General features: G+C 37.4%; 1 protein-coding gene and 1 long non-coding RNA gene across 10 annotated transcripts in view; one reads left to right on the top strand and one right to left on the bottom strand.

Moving 5' to 3' along the window:
* Window positions 1–363: 363 nt before the first annotated feature.
* On the bottom strand, window positions 364–8,971 carry LOC117672876 (uncharacterized). Its single transcript, XR_004593406.3, has 2 exons — window positions 8,321–8,971; window positions 364–4,582 (listed from the first exon to the last, which is right to left on the bottom strand). It is a non-coding gene; the product is annotated as an uncharacterized LOC117672876 (long non-coding RNA).
* NCOA2 (nuclear receptor coactivator 2) overlaps window positions 8,852–18,381 on the top strand; it is a 133,308-nt gene continuing 123,778 nt past the window's right edge. For 4 of the 9 annotated variants that reach the window (XM_034429952.3, XM_034429951.3, XM_034429950.3 and 1 more), the window contains exon 1: window positions 8,852–9,174. The gene's annotated coding sequence lies outside the window, so the exon portion shown is untranslated. The remainder of the gene's footprint in view (window positions 9,175–18,381) is intronic. The other 5 variants (XM_087890666.1, XM_087890665.1, XM_034429945.2 and 2 more) reach the window with 3 other exon arrangements.

Here is an 18,381-nt window from a genome sequence, read left to right as displayed (position 1 = left end):
TGCTGGCTGACGACCCCCAGGAGGAGAGCCTTCTCTGTGGTGGCACCTACCCTATGGAACAATCTACCCCCAGAGATACGAGTGATCTCCGACCTCCGGATTTTTCGTCGGGCCCTAAAAACTTATTTTTTTCAGCTAGCCGGTCTGTCCTGATTTTAGGGTTAGTTTTAAAATTTTAATATTTATTTTAATTGACAAGTTTTAAATTATGGGCCAAATTTATAAATTATTTTAACTTTATTTTTTAACTGTGATGTTTGTATAGATGTTTTTTATCTGGCTGTTCACCGCCCTGAGTCCGAAAGGAGAAGGGCGGTATAGAAATTCGAATAAATGAAATGAAATGAAATTACTTTGAAACAATTCAAGGAAGAATTAATAATATTTTTATTGAATAATCAAGAAACATTTTCTCAAATCTCTCTCTCTATAAGAAGTCTGAACGTTCCTTTTAGATTATTTCAGAAGTATGCAATATTTGGGGGAAAAAATAGTGTATCTTTATTTGACTTGTTTAATCAGCTCTTATAATAAATGGGTATATGGGAGGAAGGAAGGAAGTTACTTCTTGTAATGTTCTTTTACATGTTTTCTTTTTACTATTTCCTAGCAGATTACAAATATACAATAAAACCAAAGTACTTACTGTACATATTTTTTACATATAAAATAGCAGTGTATCACTGCTATTTTCAAAAAGTTTCAAAGAGCACCCAATTAAGCTGCTGCTAAAGCATAGAAGAAACCAAAGGAAACATGTTACATTACAATGAAAGTTTTAGTGGTATTAGATAAATAGATGATGGCCAACTTAGATGAAATTGACGTGTTCCACAAATTCACAAACAATAGTTATTTCACTATCTATTTTGTCATGAAGACTGAATAGGGACTCCATGATTCGACGTAAGGTTAGTCTGGTTGTACAGATAGTCCTCAATTTACAACCACAATTGAGTCCAAAATTTATGTTGCTAAGTGAGAAATTTGTGAAGTGAGTTTTGCCCAATTTTACTTTTCATGCCACATTTGTTAAGTGAATCACTGCATCTGTTAAGTTACGATTATTAAGTTAATATGGCATCCCCCTTGACTTGTTCAAAGGTTGCAAAAGGAGATCACATGATCCCGGGACACTGCAACCTTCATAAATATGAAGCATTTGTTGAGTATCCAAATGTAAATCACATGACCATGGGGATGCTGTATCGGTCATAAGTGTGAGAAAGGATCATAAGTCACTTTTTTCAGTGCCGTTGTAACTTTGAATGGTCACTAAACAAGATGTTACAAGTTGAGGACTACCTGTATTATTTTCTGACTGCCTACTAGTAGCAACTACATACTAAGCAAGATGAGTTTCGGTTGATGTAGTATGACCTTAATCTTAGCAACTAAAAGTCAGAGTAAAAACAAAATTAAGCTTATTTCTTCTGATTTGCTGTTCTAGAACATTTGCTATATCGCCATGTGGGACATTATCTATTCTATGCTATATCCCATGTAAATCTTAAACTTCCTCTATGTTGCACATTATATAGCCACTTATTGGGATAAGTACAACTGAAAAAATAGGCAAGTATTGGTTTGAACTGTAACCTTTGGAAGGATCAAATCAAGATGGACTGCCTTTCAAAGACAAACCTGAAGTTTTCTTAGAATCATGCAGCTAAAATGCAAATGAAAAAATGGTGTTTCTCCAGATATTATTGAACTCGTTTCTACCGCTATCAACTTGGCTAATGGCCATCCTTCTTAACAACAACTCTACTCCTGAATTAGAAGAATAATTATGTTTCAGATCCATTATCCATTTCCTCCACTATTTTAGCTACTGAGACTAAGAGTGATCTGAAATCATTTTGTTTTTGGAAAAAAAATCTTTGTGAACATTGCTTTTGTAAGAATAAATATTTGCTTAGCCATGTTTCAGAATTTTCTGCGAAGTAATGTCTGGCAAAATAAGATAATATCAGCATCAGCTGTGAATTTTGCCAATGGCTCTTTCATTCTTAGTTTTTTTTAAAAAAAATCTTATCTATGTTTTGACTTGTCTCAAGATCTCTACCAGGCAGAAACAATAAGGGAGAACCATCTATCTACATAAAGTACAAGGTTGAGTATATATACTCCTGGTAATTAAGAAGCCTTAGGAGACAGCAGCTAGTGAGATAATTAGAGTATGCTCTGAAGTAGAGAACAAGCAGTTCATTAAATATGAAACACTACTCCACAGTGTCAAAGGCTTAGTCTGAAAGCAAGGAGCTAAGTGTATTTGGCTGATCTTTCCAACACAAATCATTGTTGCTCTTCCATCCCCAAAACCTAAGCTGTCTTAATTCCAACGTGTGTGTATGTTTAAATTTTGAATCACCAGCCTGCTGCTTTTAAAATCAATGAGATTTTACCTGCGCACAAAATTTTTAGCTGAGGCCTAAGGTGACAGTTCCCAACCTGTTGTGGGGTGAGCATTGGAGGTCCAAAGGGAACAGTAGATATTCTTTGATAAGTGGGATATTTTTGAAATAGTAAAATAATTCCATATACCTCTTACATTTATTTATTTAGAAAATTTATATTGCCACCAACTCACACATGGCAACTCATATTTTATGTTATATTATTCCTTGAAAAAAGTAGTGTGTTTGTTTATAAGCAAAATATTAGTTGCTTTTTAAACGCCTCTTGATATGTAAGTTTTATTTCTAACAATTTAGAGTTATATGAAAAATGTTTGCTTACAGAATATTCTATAAACAAAAAGAAAATGTTGAAAATAGGTGGTACAAGACATCACTGTAGTTGACAAGGGGATTCATACATCACATTAAGGTTCAATTTTAAAACCATTGTTTGTTCTCTAAGACACAGTTAGCTGGGCTCATATATCATGCTAAACCATAAACAGTGATTTGCAAAACACAAGAGATAGGTTTGCACATTACATTTAGCAAAGCATATTAAACAACAAAGCATATTGTGGTTTAGTGCAATGTATTAATGTTTGGGTGAGGAGTTGACTAAAAGAAAAAGAAACCTACACCTGTTCTGGACCAGTAGGTCATTGATATGTGTTTGTCCACCTATGAAGGTCTTTTTTGACAAAGGAAAAGGACAGACTTTTGAACAATATGTCAAAACTCATGGAATTGTTAATATGTTTTCCTTCCTCCCTCCCTCCCTGTCTTCTTATTGTAAGTCTGAAACTATATTATTTCATTTTCTCTATTATATGTATGAGTGCTTTTTTTCTATTAATTAAACATAAAAGCATTAACTATAGTTGTGTGAACGTTATCCAGAAAAAATAACCTAATTAAGTCTTACAATCATATTTTTTCTATGAACTTCCTAATGTACAGTTGGTAAGAATAGCAAAAATTGATGAAACAACATTGTTCATGCCTTAAGGTGTATGAAATCCATTTATATATGAATAGATCTCATAGCTAGTACCATTCATGGATCTAACAAGCTTCAAACCACTCTAGAAAAAAATTGAGCCCCATGTTTATTATTCAATGACATCACTGGCCAGTTTTTGTAATGCCAGATCTTATCTTCCTTCTGGGATGATAAAGTTTTATCCCATAATAATAAAAGTAAAAAAGCATGACAAGTTAGGACCTGGCACAATGGAAAGTACCAATGACATCATCAACTGATTGGCAGGGGACACAATTTGCTATCTGCATAGGTCTGAAACCACATCTGGCAACGCCTAATTAAAATAACCACATGGTGAAGCCAATCAAATGTGTTTTGCTCCAGAAAAAAGAATGCTGACATGATTGTCATGATATTCAGGTGGGTTACAAATAGTCCTCAAATACAAGACATTTGTTTAGAATAATATTGCACTGTTCTTAAGATTACAACTTCTGGCATTATTTACAGAGTACAAAATAATTAGAATCTACTAGCTGAAAATAATACACATTCCAATATCACTCTTTTTCTGTCTCTCTCCCACCCTTCCCCAATTTCAGGGGACTTGAAATACAATCCAGTTAAATAATGTTGCATCCCACAGATGTTTGAAGGTTAACTACGTTATCTTAAAAAGTTTAAGGTCACATCCATGAAACTTTCCTCCTTTATGTTAATAATCTGGCAGATTGTTATTAGAGAGGCTAATTTGGTCAAGGCCATATGATATACTTTACGGAGAAGCTGATACAGTATGAATGCTCCCTGGCCCAAGTCAATACTGAAATCCAGGGTACTGTGGTCCAAGCGCACACCATATCACTCTGATTCTAACTCTAAATATAGTAGTGAGTGTGATATACAAGTTTAGGGCAGCCTTTACTTTGCAGTCCAATTTTACTGTAGTAATTTGTACTTTTTAATAGATCCTTTTTAAAATGCAAACTAGCATGATGCCTACAGTAAGGAAAACTGTTACAAATAGATCTGAAGCTGAATCTTGTTTCTGAATACTACTAGCACATTTAAAATTTGGATATAACTTGCAAGAGTGAAACTGACAGTGACTGCTGTGTGTCATACATTAAATATCTTCATTCAGTACATATTTCTGTTGATAGTCTACAGCAGGAAGTAGCAGAACATCCTGTTTCTGAAAGAGAAAAACAATTTTTCAGGCTTTAAAGTACTACATCCAAATCTTTAGATTCAACTGAATAGAATCAATTGACATACAGAATACCTAAAAAGTATGAACAAAGTAGAGAACATAAAAATTTCATATGATGTTATTTGAAAGTGATAGGAAATACTCTGTCAGTGCAACTCACTCTGATATTGCCTTTATTTCTTCTTCAGCCCAAGAAAAGTGAGATAATCTACATTGTTAGCTGTTTTGAAAATTATCCAGAAGTAATTTGTCCAAGCACAGTGTCCCACTCCTATTTATTAAGATAGACCATTGTTTTGGGCTTCCATAGAAGCCTGAAAAAATTGTAATAGGTTAAAGATGTTTATGATTTACAAATTGGCCACAATTCATTTTAGATTTAGGCAGTAATCTGAAAAAAAAAAAAAAAGAGAAGCTACTGTAGAAGTGTGACACTTGCATGAAAACTTAAAGTCTTTTTTTTTTCCAAATCATTTTTAAAAATTGCAGAGAGGTGACATTTTCCCCCTAACACGGACAAAATCCAATCACAGTTTCATAATGGATAAGAATCTGTTAGGCCTTATTTCTCATTGCTTTGGAGGGAAGTCAGATGACTGACAGTGACTGAAACCACAAGCTATAATAGGGGCATCATGGAGATCACCAGTTTCATGCTTGTATTGTTTAATCTGATTTACAGGTAATATTAGCAAACAAAATTAAAAATCACATGGTAGCAGAAAGCATCTAAAACTTACAGTATTGCAGTAGTTCAATGCACTATAAGAAATAAATTATTGTTTTTTTAAAACACTGTTGAAAATGTTATAAACAAATACTATTTTTTAAATACAATGGATAGGACCTAAAGAATAGCCTGCTTGCACCATAAAATCTTCAAACATGGTTCTTAATACCAGCCCTTCCATCATGGCAAACTGCTGCTGAAATTATGGGTAATTTTGAAAGCAGTTTGTCATGTGGCATGTGTGTGTGTGTTTCAAGTATTTTTTTTTCTTAGCTGCTATGTACAGCTTAGCAATTTATGTTGCTAAGTGAAACATTTGTTAAGTGAATTTGCCCCATGTTACGACCTTTCTTGCCACAGTTGTTAAATGAATCATTGCATTTAAATTGGTAACATGACTGTTAATCTGAATCGGGCTTCCCCATTGACTTTGTTTGTCAGGTCGCAAAAGCTGATGACCCCAGGATACTGCAACCGTCATAAATGTGAACCAGTTGCCAAGCATCTGAATTTTGATCATGTGACCATGAGGATGCTGCAATGGTCATAAGTGTGAAAAGCAGTCATAAGTCACTTTTTTCAGTGCTGTTGTAACTTTGAATAGTCACTAAACGAACTGTTGTAAATCAAGGACTACCTGTATTTTATTTTTTGTATTGTTGTTATGTCATCCCTCCCGGGTAAACAAGAAAGGAAACATGATTTGATGAGCTAAATCTCCTTTATTGTAAGACTACATTAACAGAAACTTTCAAGTCTGAAAGTACAAACTTCCCACTGTTATTTTTAACTGCTTGATCCATTAGGGTGAGTCCTTTATAACTTTTTTCCCCTGATTGTTAAGTCACCGGGGGTTTTTGCCTCCCTTGTCTGATTGTTTCCTAGGCAGCATGTCTTCCCTCCTTTCCCCAAGGTCATTCCCACATTGTTTTACTTTATTTTAATTTTGTTTGCTGCCCAGAATAATTTGTTGAGATGAGTTGCTGTACAAATTGAATGAATGAAAGAAAGAGAGAGAGAGAGGTGGGGGGGAGGAATTGCGGTAAAATATCTTTTTTTACAGTATTTATTCCAGAGCAGCAATTGAGCTGCCTACAGAACTACAGATGACAAATGGCATTGTAGTGGCATAGAAAAAATCTTGGTTTCATGTAGTCATTGTCTGTAAGCTAATTATGGAATGTAGCAGATAGTTTGAAAAACAACACAATAAGCAACACATTTCACACCTTTGTGAAATAACTATAGCATTCTATATCAAGTTCCACTTGTAAAAATAGAATAACCAAATGAACACAACCCTACCAGATATGTTACACTGAATATGCTCTGTTGGAAAGATTTCTAGTTGAACTAAACAAGATTTATTTCCATAAAATGAGATTAGGTACAAAATTTAAAATACTTTATGAAATAAAATTATTTATCACACTAACAAGGAGAGGTAGAAGATTAAATTGGTCCTTGGCTAGATTAAATTGCACATACCAATTTAATCTAGTTACTTCCTTCAGATGTTAATTTTCACTTTAAACCTATTAATAAACACTAGCTTGTTCTATTTTAAAATCTCTTTTAAAATGACATATCTCATACAAAAGCAGGCAAAAAACAATTGATTCTATTTAACTGAAGTCAATGACAGAAGGATCTTCTGCAGGTTTATGAACCACCCAACATGAAGAGAAGAAATAGGGACATTAACAAGAAAAATTAGCCTCTGACTTTTCTTCCATTAACTTTCACCAGACAACCTTTTTGGCGTAGGTTAAGGCAGCTTTCTACAAACTTAGTATTCTCCAGATATGCTGACTTCAACCCCAGTACAGGTAGACTTTGACTTACAACAATTCATTTAGTGACCCTTTGAAGTTATAACAACACTGAAAAAAGTGACTTACAACCATTTTTCACACCTGTGACCATTGCATCCCCATGTTCAGATGATCAGAATTCAGATGCTTGGCAATTCACTCATATTCATGACTGTTGCAGTGTTCCGGGGTGATGTGATCACCTTTTGCAACCTTCTGACAAGAAAAGTCAATGGGGAAGGCAGATTCATTTAACAACTGTGTTACTAACTGAACAACTGTAGTGATTCACTTAACAACCGTGCTGTAAAATGGAGCAAAACTAACTTAACAAATGTCTCACTTAACATATATTTTGGACTTAATTGTGGTCGTAAATCGAGAACCTGTACTTTCAGCAATAAACTTGCTGGCTGGGGAATTCTGGACATTGCAATTTACACATTTGGGAAACGTACTTTATTATTTAGAGAAGGCTGGGCTAAGGCTTCTTTTTTTTTACATTGTTAATGTTCTGAGCCTTAAACTGTTTAAATCTGTCTCCCCCCTTTGTAACACTTTTAGTGTGAAACGCCTAGGGTATCACTTCTATATGCTATACAAAAATATAGAAACATTTAATCCAAATGAAGTTTATCTACTGGTATGTAATTGATCTTAATTTTATTATGTTCTGAGTATTAAGGCAATATAAACTCAAATTATTGAAATTTACTTTACTGCAAACCAATATGAAAAGTATCAATTTTATATGCAGTTTCAACAGATAAACTAGAAGATTCTTTGCACATTTCTTCTGCATTTTTACAAGGTAATTTTTAACAGGAAAAACTTGATAAAAATTGCTATTGCTCATTCTATCCTAGGCTTGCTAAAACTTCTGTTTACTATGATTCCACAGATGTTAAATCATTGTATTATTGATCTTGGCTTAGGGTTGCATAGATCTATGATTTATGCAACAAGTTCTGATTTAAAAAAAAAAACTTGTGTGAATTCAGCCAATTCGTTGATAAGGCAACTTAACTCAAAGCACCTCTTAGTCAACGCACCACCCGGCTTATAGGCATATCAAGATGAACAGGAAATGTTAGTTCAAATGTTAATAACGCAACAGTTAAAAAACTAAATGGAAGTGATCATGGCCTAAGATCATGAAGAGTTTTGGTGTCATACCTGATAGGCCTGGAACATCCTGAACTTTCAAATACTCCCCAAAGTACATAACTCATCTGAAAAGCTGGGTCTATGCTGAAAGGTGTCATTGTTTTCTGTATTCAAAACCGCAAGGATTTACTTTCAAACCGCGCGGCATGCCATCTCACCCAGCTTATACGTGGGGCGTAATGTTATTCCTCCACAGATTTATGGTGACAGAACTCGCGTTCCCTTAGTTAGAAAAGCGTTTCATCTTGAGACAGAGAGGGAGGGAGGGAGGGAGGGAGACAGAGCGCCAATGTGCTTATGATCATCGGGTCTTTTAAATGGTTGGGCAAAACTGAGCGTCTTTAGTCGTCCAAGGAAAGGAAATCGATGAATCACACCGATTGGGTTTCCATTTCTCTTTTGTTAACGATACGTGCAATGGCATCTTTTCCTATCTGCCTTCTTGCTTCGGTCACGGCTTCTTTCGTTGCTTTTGTTTTTTTGTTTTTTTCCCCTTTCCCCTGTTCCAAGACACCGGTTTACGTCCCAGCGTTAAGTCGCAAAGGAAGTTTCCTCTCGGCGAACCGCCCCGCCAAGACGACGGCCGCGGACGGGCTGGGGTGCGCGCGCCCTCTTTCCGTCGCAGGGAGTGGCGGCGGCGGCGGCGGCGTCCCTCCCAGTCCCTCCTCTCTGGCTGGGGAGCTTTGCGGAGAGGAGGAGGGTGAGCTGTGGGAGGGTCTCCATTGAAATAAACAACCAGCCAGTGATTAAAACGGGAACATGGCGGCCGCGGAAGACTCAGCAGCTCCAGCTTCCTCTTACAAAGCAAAGGTCAGCGCTGGCGGCAGCTTGAGCGAGAAGAGCCGGAGACTTTACTGACCTCGGTAAATAGAAGCGGCTGTGCGCCTCGGCCGCCGGGCCCCTTCTCTGCGGAACAGGCTGGATGGGGGGTGGGTGGGGAGGGGGAGGTGGATAGCAAGAGGGGCGCTCCCGGCTGCGCGCTGTCTGATAACCCGAGCTTGCGCGCGGCGCTGCCGGGGAAGGCGAAGGAACTGCCGGAGCTGATGCCGGGAAGACCAAAACGGGGGGAGACGACCTGGCAGCCAGACTGGTTCTTCTCCTGCTGCCCCCCTTCCCCCCGCAACTTGAGGGGCTTTGCACCCGAAAGGGGGAGGTGTCTGTCTGGTTGTCTGCTGCTCCTTAATGAGGGGCGTGCGGTTCCCTCGAGCGGGGAATGAATAATGGAAAGGGGAGCGAAGTGATCTGAAGTTGGGCTTTAACATCTTCCTCTCCTGCTTTCTCTTTAAAGAGAAGGGGGCGTCTCGGCCGTCTGGCTCGAAGGGGTGGGAGAAGAATAGGGGAGCCGCCTCGGGAAACGGGGGTGCCTCTGGCAGGGAAAGAGCTGGCTGCGCCTCCTCCTCCTCCTCTTCTTCCTCTCGGGGGAGGGTCGTTCCGCGCAGAAGAGATTTTAGGGGTGGCAGCTGAAAGCGCGCCCGCCTCTCTCCGAAGGTTTCCCCAGGGACCCCCCTCCCCATCCTGCTGTCCCCCGGCAAGTGTGAGGGGGGACCGAGCCTCTCCAGGAAGGGGAGGTGTGCAAGGGGCGGCTACGGCGACGGGCTGTCGCGGTGCAAGTTGCCTCGGAGGAAAATTGAGTTGGGGCGGCAAAACTCTGCTCCCTTCCCGGGGCTTTTGTTGTGGTTTAACTTCTCCAACTTTGTGCGCGGCGGCGCGGCCTTCGCAATCCCCCTTTCCCGGAACCCGACTAGGCCCTGCCTGCTCGCCGCTGGGTGCGAGCGCAGCCTGGGGAGCCGCATTGCTGCTTCGTGTGCCTGGGTGGGTGGGTGGGGGAGGGGACGGCGGTAGTAGTGGCGGAGGCGGCTCCGGCAGCTCCTCAGCTGCGCTGTCGTCCTCTCCGCTGGGCTGCCTAAAGCAGCCGGGTTGCTGGCCGGTGGGTTGAAGGCTTCCTGGGCGCCTCGGCTTTCAGAGCAGCCGGGTGTTCGGCGCCTCTTTCCTCTCTCTCTCTTCCCTGTCCGTCTGGGCGGAATCGATCGTACTGTGTACAAATATGTGGGAATAGAGATGGAAGCGCGGGGAGAAGCGTCACCCTGCTTTCTATTTGGGACGCGTTTGGTTTAATGGGTCAAAGAGAAAACCGTATTTCCACCTTCCCTCCTCTTCATTGTATTTGGAGAATTGCGTACGCCTCCTCTTTTCCCGTGTGGCAGTGAGGATGTGCGCCTAATCCCTTTTCCACCTGCTCCCTGAGCTTTCCTTGTATAAGCGAGGGTGCTGGGACACAAACAGCACAATTTTGCCGTAGCTTTCTATGGAAGGTGCACGCAGTACCTAAGGCCCTGATTTCAAGAAGCACGGCGATGGCGTTTTTGCTTCCTGATAGGCAGGAGCTTTTTTATTCCTTGCGCCTGCTGTTGCAAAGGCATCCAGGGTTATTGGTTGTCTTGGTAACTTTGACTTTGTTCCTGTAGTATCTATTTTTCATCTATGCCACTTTCCACATATTGTTGTCATCGGCCTGATACTGTGGCTTTCTTAGGCTCATTGTATTGTATAAAAGTAGATTAAAGCAAAGTTGAATAATAAAAAATGGAATAATAAATTCATAATTCTTGTTTATCTATAAATCACATACTTATACTTCTTTCAATGACAGATTTGTTTAGGGGACTGTAAACATGTTACTACAGAGCATGGTAGAGGACAGGGTCCTGATGGGTCAGACATGACTTAGCAACTAACAACAAAAAATGAATATATTATGAATATAATGCTGAAACTTTCATGAAAAGATAATATTACCAATTTTTTTAACTTCTTCATTAAAAACAGTTCATTAATTTAGAATTTTCATAAGAAAAGCTGCTTTTGGTTACTAAAGAGTTGACACTGACTTTATGTGCATAATAAAAAATTTAGAGCTTTAACTGGGACAGTCTCTGAAATTATATCAAAATTCTGAATACCCTAAATTACTAATTTTTAAGTGAATGTGAAGAAAAGTATACATAGAAACATAGAATACTATGTGCATAAATGTTCAAGTAATTCTGATTTCATTATGCTTTAAACATCCTTTTTTAAAAGGAAAGCTGGACAGTAAAGGTGTTTTAAAAAAATAAAATAGATTTACAACTTTATTTGTAATTTGTGTATGTAAAAGCTACTTATCTACACTAAATCTATCTACTGGGCTTCTAAGGCAGTAGCTCAACTTTAGCCAATACAAATATATTATGTGGCATACAAGACTATTGATACTTAGATTACCGAATAACCAGTTCTTAATTACTTGTTCCATTGTGATTTACTGTGTTTCTTAATACAGTGACAAAATTTACAAAAACTGATTAGTAAAAATGTTGCTCTGTAAGAATCTTTTTTCTAGTGGCTGCAAAGTACTTATTTTCTTGTTCAGATGATATTGTTTTTTTGTATAGTAATGATTTTGGTAGCAGTAACACCAAACATCCCTTGCTATTTGTGTTTTAAGTGTGCAGTAGTACATGAAAGATGATTACATAATAAAATTACCTGCTTCTAAATTGTTGGAGGCATTATGTTGATAGATTTATCTTTTTAGATTTGTAAATAGATTTATAGGTAGTAGCTATAGATTTAACTCCTGAATCTCATTATTAAAACTCATTTTCAATAATGAGGATTAAACTGTAAAGCAAAATCTGCTTCTTTGTGGCCTACTAAGGATGCTCTCATTGATTCTTAAGTTTCTCTTGGGTAACCAATATGCTCAGTGTTACAAGTTGCCATATAAATTCTAGGATTTTTGTGATACTGTATATCATGGGTGTCCAACCTTTTGGCTTGCCTGGGTCTCATTGAGTGAAGAGGAATTGTCATGGGCCACAAATACAATATATAATATAGTTAATGTATATAAATAACAAACTTCCTTTAAAAGTTTATGATCTACTGAGCTCTCATTACTAGCTGTCCAGGGTTATATGTGGGTTGGACAAACCTGTTGTATACTATCTTTTATTTCAGAAGAGGACTCCAGTGGGGAATAGCTGACATGGAATCAATAATTAAATTTGATTGTATTCACGGTGGTCTGACTAAGAAAATGATAGTGTCATATCTTTCTATTTATTGTTTATTAATTTATATCATGCCATCCGTCTAGGACCGTGATGTTTCTGGCGCCTTCGTGTGCTGGCCGGTGTGCATTTGCACTCCGGTTTCAGCTCTTGCTTCAAAAATGTTCCTTGGTTTCTTATATCCCTATGCACAGATAATATTTTCAGAGGGATGTTGGTGAAGTGGCTATATAGGCACTTAGATATGGAAATGATTGGGAAGATTTCAGAAGAGCTGTGCTGAACCTTTCAAAGAACACAGCTGCTTTAAAACTACAACGACTGCAGTTTTTTTACATACAAATGTTTCAGAAAACAGTTCTTTAAATACTTTAAATACTTTGCCTAGCCTGCCATAAATTAACTTATATATTGCAAATTTACATATTGCATTTATAGGCTTAGTTATTATATGACATGTAGGTTGCTTCTAATATCTTTAACATTTGCTATAGTCACTATTCACTTTAACCTTTAGATAATTGTGGAATGTTTGACAATCTAGAATGCTAAAAACATGCTTTTTCTGATGGGACAATAATTCCAGTGTTTGAGTGGAAAAATAATATAAGTGATAGTCACGCTAAATGAAGTTGATAAAATGGGTTTAAAATAGACTTCGTTGTAGCTGTTCTACAATGTTCATTGTCTTCTGTCACCTTTTGTTGATGATCTTGCATCCATGTTGACATCTGTTGTAGTTTGTAGCTATAATGAACTCTACCAGCGTGGATTCGTAATGCAGAAATTTTGAGATTTGATCCACAAGGAAAATGTATGTGTTCTAAAATATTTTATAAATATTGTGCTCTAAATAAATTGACTTGCACATGTTTAATCCTCTTTACTTAACAGTCTAAAATCTATTTGTCTATTTGACAAGTTCTTGGTGTTCCTTTCTCTGTTCTTTCTTGTATTAAAGAAAGATTCCAATAATACTAGATGTGCTAACTTTTTCTTGAGAATTAAAATCTAGGTATGTTTTCCAGTTATGGTTCATAAATATTTTTATTGCTTTCATATCAAGCATTGAAGAGGCAAATAACATGCTTTTAAAATAATATGATTATAGCAAATTTGTGAGCCACCAAGATTTTTCTGTGATTGCAGCAGCACACAAATTTAATCAATAGTACAATATGTGTGAGTGAGTGAGATAAGTAAGGCTTCCTCATTTGCACCATATAATAAAATCTTACTAGGTTAACACTATTTGTATGAAACAGAAGATCCACTATCTGATTATATTCTTTGACCACCTTGGATAGTTGCAGATACTAGGCTGGTGAAAGAAATATGGCTACAGTAAAAAAGAATTATTTGAAAATGTGTGTATCTATAAAAAAATGGGTATGGTTGATTATAGCTGTATAATTTGCTCTCAGGTGAATATTATCTTTTACAGTGGGCAATTTTAATTTTACCAAAAATGTTTTGACTTGGAAATAAAGATAATAAATTTTAAGTGTAGCATACTAGTAATATGTTCTGTTGATTCTTCCAAAATATTATTCACTTAGGAAATGAAAGTGAATCTCTTAGCAGTTACATGTAAATTAAAAGATATTGTAAATAACCGTACTCATTTGGGAGGAAAGTAAGCCTTGTTAATATGTTGCTGCTGCTGCAATTTAGAAGCTTATGCCATTTAAGTGATACTAATATTCTTTTAAATAAGTTCATGATTCTCACTTTCTGTCATAATATTCGTAGTGCTTCCAGGACAATGGTAGGTAGTAAGTACACTTGAGTAGCCACTGAAATATCAGATTATTAAGTAACCACTGAAATTAGAGCTGTTCAAACTGAAATAAAATAATTGCTTGTCATGTATTTGACCTTTCATAATGCAATGTGGATGCATGTCGTGAGAATCAAAATAACACAATTCTACTGAATTCTATGGCTAATTTCCAATTCATTTCAGTATATCTATGTTCAGTTGTGGTCACTAGTCATTATGGAATGTATTCTATTGGCTCTTTTGTGGGGGAATATAGAGGTTTTATTACTTTATTTTCATAGGAAATCATAGAATGAGTTGTCACGTAAAAATACTGCAGAAAAAACTTCAGTTCTCAGCTGAACGTGAAAGAGGAAGTGCACCTGTATGCTACCAATATTGCATAAAGCTGCTTCCTGTTGAACATTGAAGGTGCATCTTGTTTTATAACCACAGTTGATTATGTGGGTGAGCTGATTATATTACTTTTGGTCACATTTTATATTTTATAAACTATTATTTTCCTCTTATATAACTCACTAATATTTTAAAAATCTTTAAGTATTCTGAGCACATGTTAATAAAGTGTGAATGTACTTGTATTATTTCCAGGGTACTTGGGAGGTACCAAAAAGAGTAAGCCAGATAAAGTCCAGTTCAGCACCAGATACTTTTGTAACACATTCCAAAGAAACTGTTGGAAAGTCAAATGAGCAGGTTCAAATGTTGCTGTTGAAACAGGCAATTTTAGACTATACAGCTAGTCTTCGACTTATGACCACAATTGAGCCCAAATTTCTGTTGCTAAGCAAAACATTTGTTAAGTGAATTTTGCCCCATGTTACGACCTTTCTTGCTGCTCTCGTTAAGTGAATCACTGCAGTTAAGTTAGTAACATGGTTGTTAACTGAATCTGGCTTCCCCATTGACTTTGCTTGTCAGAAGGAGATCACATGACCCCTGCAACCATCCAAATATTAATCAATTGCCAAGCATCCAAATTTTGATCACATGATTATGGGAATGCTGTTACAGTTGTAAGTGTGAACAATAGTCTTAAGTCATTTTTTTTAGTACTTTGTAACTTTGAATGGTGACTAAATGGAACTTGTAAGTTGAGAACTACCTGTAGTCAACTGCAGTTTCATCTCCTTCCTTCTCCCATTCAAAAAAGTTTACTTCTGCTTTTCATGTCATCCGATTAGGAAATGTATAACATTTTTCTTATGTACTATGTAACATGTAAGCAGCCTATCTTTTAATAATGTTTTTAATATAAAAGTTCATATTGTAGACATTATAATGAGGGCTCCTTGCTTGGTCATCTCTAAAATTGATTTTTTTTCCTTGCAGATTACCCAAATTAGGGTTAGATCATCATCACTCCTAGTAAGGAGTGGGTTTGCTCTCATATTCTAATGTCTTGCTCTGTCAGTGTTGGTGGAGTTAGTCTTAGAAGTAGTTTGGTTGGGCTGTTTACTGTTAGTTTATTTGTTAGTTTCTTGATTAGGATACTATTTACTTGATGGTCCAAAATGTGCTTTTTCAGGAGGCATCTGGACTTTCTTTTTTTTTTCTTAGAAGACAATTAGCTTCTCATCCAAGAAGCTTCTTCAGCTCTGACAGGATAGTAGGGAATGGAACACTTTGAATGGTGTGGGAGTATGAATGGATTTCCAGAGAAAAAATTGCAGACTAAAAGAACCAGGAGCACTACTCAGGTGACCCTGAGGACACAGGTAAACCTCCAAGTGCTTCAAGGACCCTCTAAAACAGTGGTTCTCAACCTGGGGGTCACGACCCCTTTGGGGGTCGAATGGCCATTTCACAGGAGTCACCAAAGTCCTCTCTCGCCCCCCCACCCCCGCCTTCACTCACCCTCATTCTCTGCCTCCGTTGGATCGCCGGCTGTTCGCTTACCCCGCCAACTCCCAATCTGTTGCTGCCTCCTGAGTCCCAGCTAATCCTAGAGGGAAAAAACCTGTTTAAATTCTTGCCGCAGGGCTTCAAAGGGCCGCTCTACAGCTGATCAGTGTTAAAAGAAAACAAATGAGTAGACCGGTGCCTGCAAAAATAGAAAAAACAGCCCCTTTCAGTTTCAGGATAGGTTAATTAGCACAAGTTGATTAGATCAGCCTTGACTCTCAGCTGATTTGCTCTCAGCTCTTTTGCGGAGGGCTCTGTTGCTAGCTGCAAAAAAATCTGGAGCAGATTTTTTTCCCCCTAGCTATGCTGAAAAAACGAAACTGAAAGTAAAGCAGGGTCTTTGCTGCAACGTGACAAAATGAGGCAGAGAGAGATTTCTTTTTCTTTTTCCTCATCAAAAAAAGGTAGGTGCAAAACTGCAAACAATGGGAAATTTAGGGCAAAAAAGGAGGTTCAAGATTTTAAAACACAAAAGGAAAAAAGCTCTATTTAACTAGGGAATTGTAATAATTGAGATACTATTAATTAGTATAATTAGGCGGTATAGAAATTCAATAATAATAAATAAATAATTGTATATTATGTTGAAAGCAGAAATGGTTAAGTTGTGGTTTGGAGGAATATATGGGGGAAATTATTTGGTTTATTATGATTGGTAAATATAATTAATTGATTTGTAAGAAATTGGATTGCATGGAAATAATTGGAATATTCATGTTCATATTGATTAATATACAAAAAAGATAGTTATATAACTAATTGGTTTATATTAAAATGTTGAATTTGTATTAAACAACTATTACATAATTACATAATTAACCAATGTGAGGATGGATATAAAAATAGATGACAATGGGAAGGGGTATAATATAGAATAGAAGGGAAAAATTGAATTTGATTACGATTAGAGATGAGGATAAAGGGTAATATTGGTTTTTTAAAAAAATAGATTAGGAATAAATATGGAAAAAAGGAAATATAGAAATTATAAATTTAATTGAAATGACTAAACACTGTTTAAATTTGTGAACCGGCTAAATACTCTGTTCAAAGAAAATATATTGTATGTTTGTATGCGTGTTTCTAATTATTGCTATTTATTCATATTTGTTCTCTTTTATTCTTTAAAGTTTAACAATTTGTTCGTTATCTTAATATCTTCATATTTGTTTGGGGTTGGTTTTCTTCCCTTTCATCTTTTTTATTGTACAGCAATCTTTCTCCTCAAACCTACCACCTCTCTCTTTTCTTACCTTCTTACTTTCTCTTCCCCCCCTTTTCCTCCCTACTTCCTCTTCCTTTCTCCTTCTCCTCTCTTCCTCCCTCTCTTACCGTCACTCCTACTCTAATTTCCCTTCCCTTCCTTCATCCCTCTCTATCGCTGTATCTTTTATGCATATGGACTACTCAGAGGGCTGAAAAAGTTATTTTTGACTGGTCCTCGCACTTTTGACCAGTCTTCGAACTGACTGTCCTCACATTTTACGTTTTTGCTCTATCTTGTCACCATGGTGAAGAGAAGCCATTGTGAAATGAGTGACACGGTTGTTAAGAATGCTACAATGGGCATAAATGAAGACCAGTCATAAGTGCGAAGACCGGTCAAAAGTGCGAGGACCTGTCAGAAATCACCTTTTTCAGCCCTCTGGGTAGTCCTTTTGTGCATATGGACTACTCAGAGGGCTGAAAAAGTTATTTTTGATTGGTCATCGCACTTTTGACCAGTTCTCGAATTTACGACTGTCCTCACATTTTACGTTTTTTGCCCTATCTTATCACCATGGTGAAAAGAAGCAGTTGTGAAATGAGTGACATGATTGTTAAGAATGCTGCACGGGCATAAATGTGAGGATGGTCATAAGTGTGAGGACCAGTCAAAAGTGCGAGGACCTGTCAGAAATGACTTTTTTCAGCCCTCTGAGTAGTCCCTATACACATAGCCATGGCCGCCCTGAAACATGACCAGTTAGCCATGCCCACCCAGCCACATGACCTTCAAGCCACACCCACAAAATAAGCCACGCCCACAGAACCGGTAGTAAAAAAATTTAGAACCCACGCCTGGTTGGGGGTCACCACAACATGAGGAACTGTATTAAAGGGCCGCGGCATTAGGAAGGTTGAGAACCACTGCTCTAAAAGGATGCAAATGACCAGCTGTCTGCAAGGAATATAAATCCTTCCATTCTCCACTATCCTGTCAGAGCTGAAGAAACTTCTTGGATGAGAAGCTAAATGTCTTCAAAGAAAAAACAAAGTCCAGTTGCTTCCTGAAAAAGTACCTTTGGGACAACTATGACCTGGATGACTGAGAGTCTCTACAGATT

This window comes from Pantherophis guttatus, chromosome 3 (assembly GCF_059756535.1).
Source record: "Pantherophis guttatus breed Tessera chromosome 3, ASM5975653v1, whole genome shotgun sequence".
Lineage (NCBI taxonomy): Eukaryota > Metazoa > Chordata > Lepidosauria > Squamata > Colubridae > Pantherophis > Pantherophis guttatus.
This window is presented reverse-complemented; position numbering and strand designations above follow the sequence as displayed.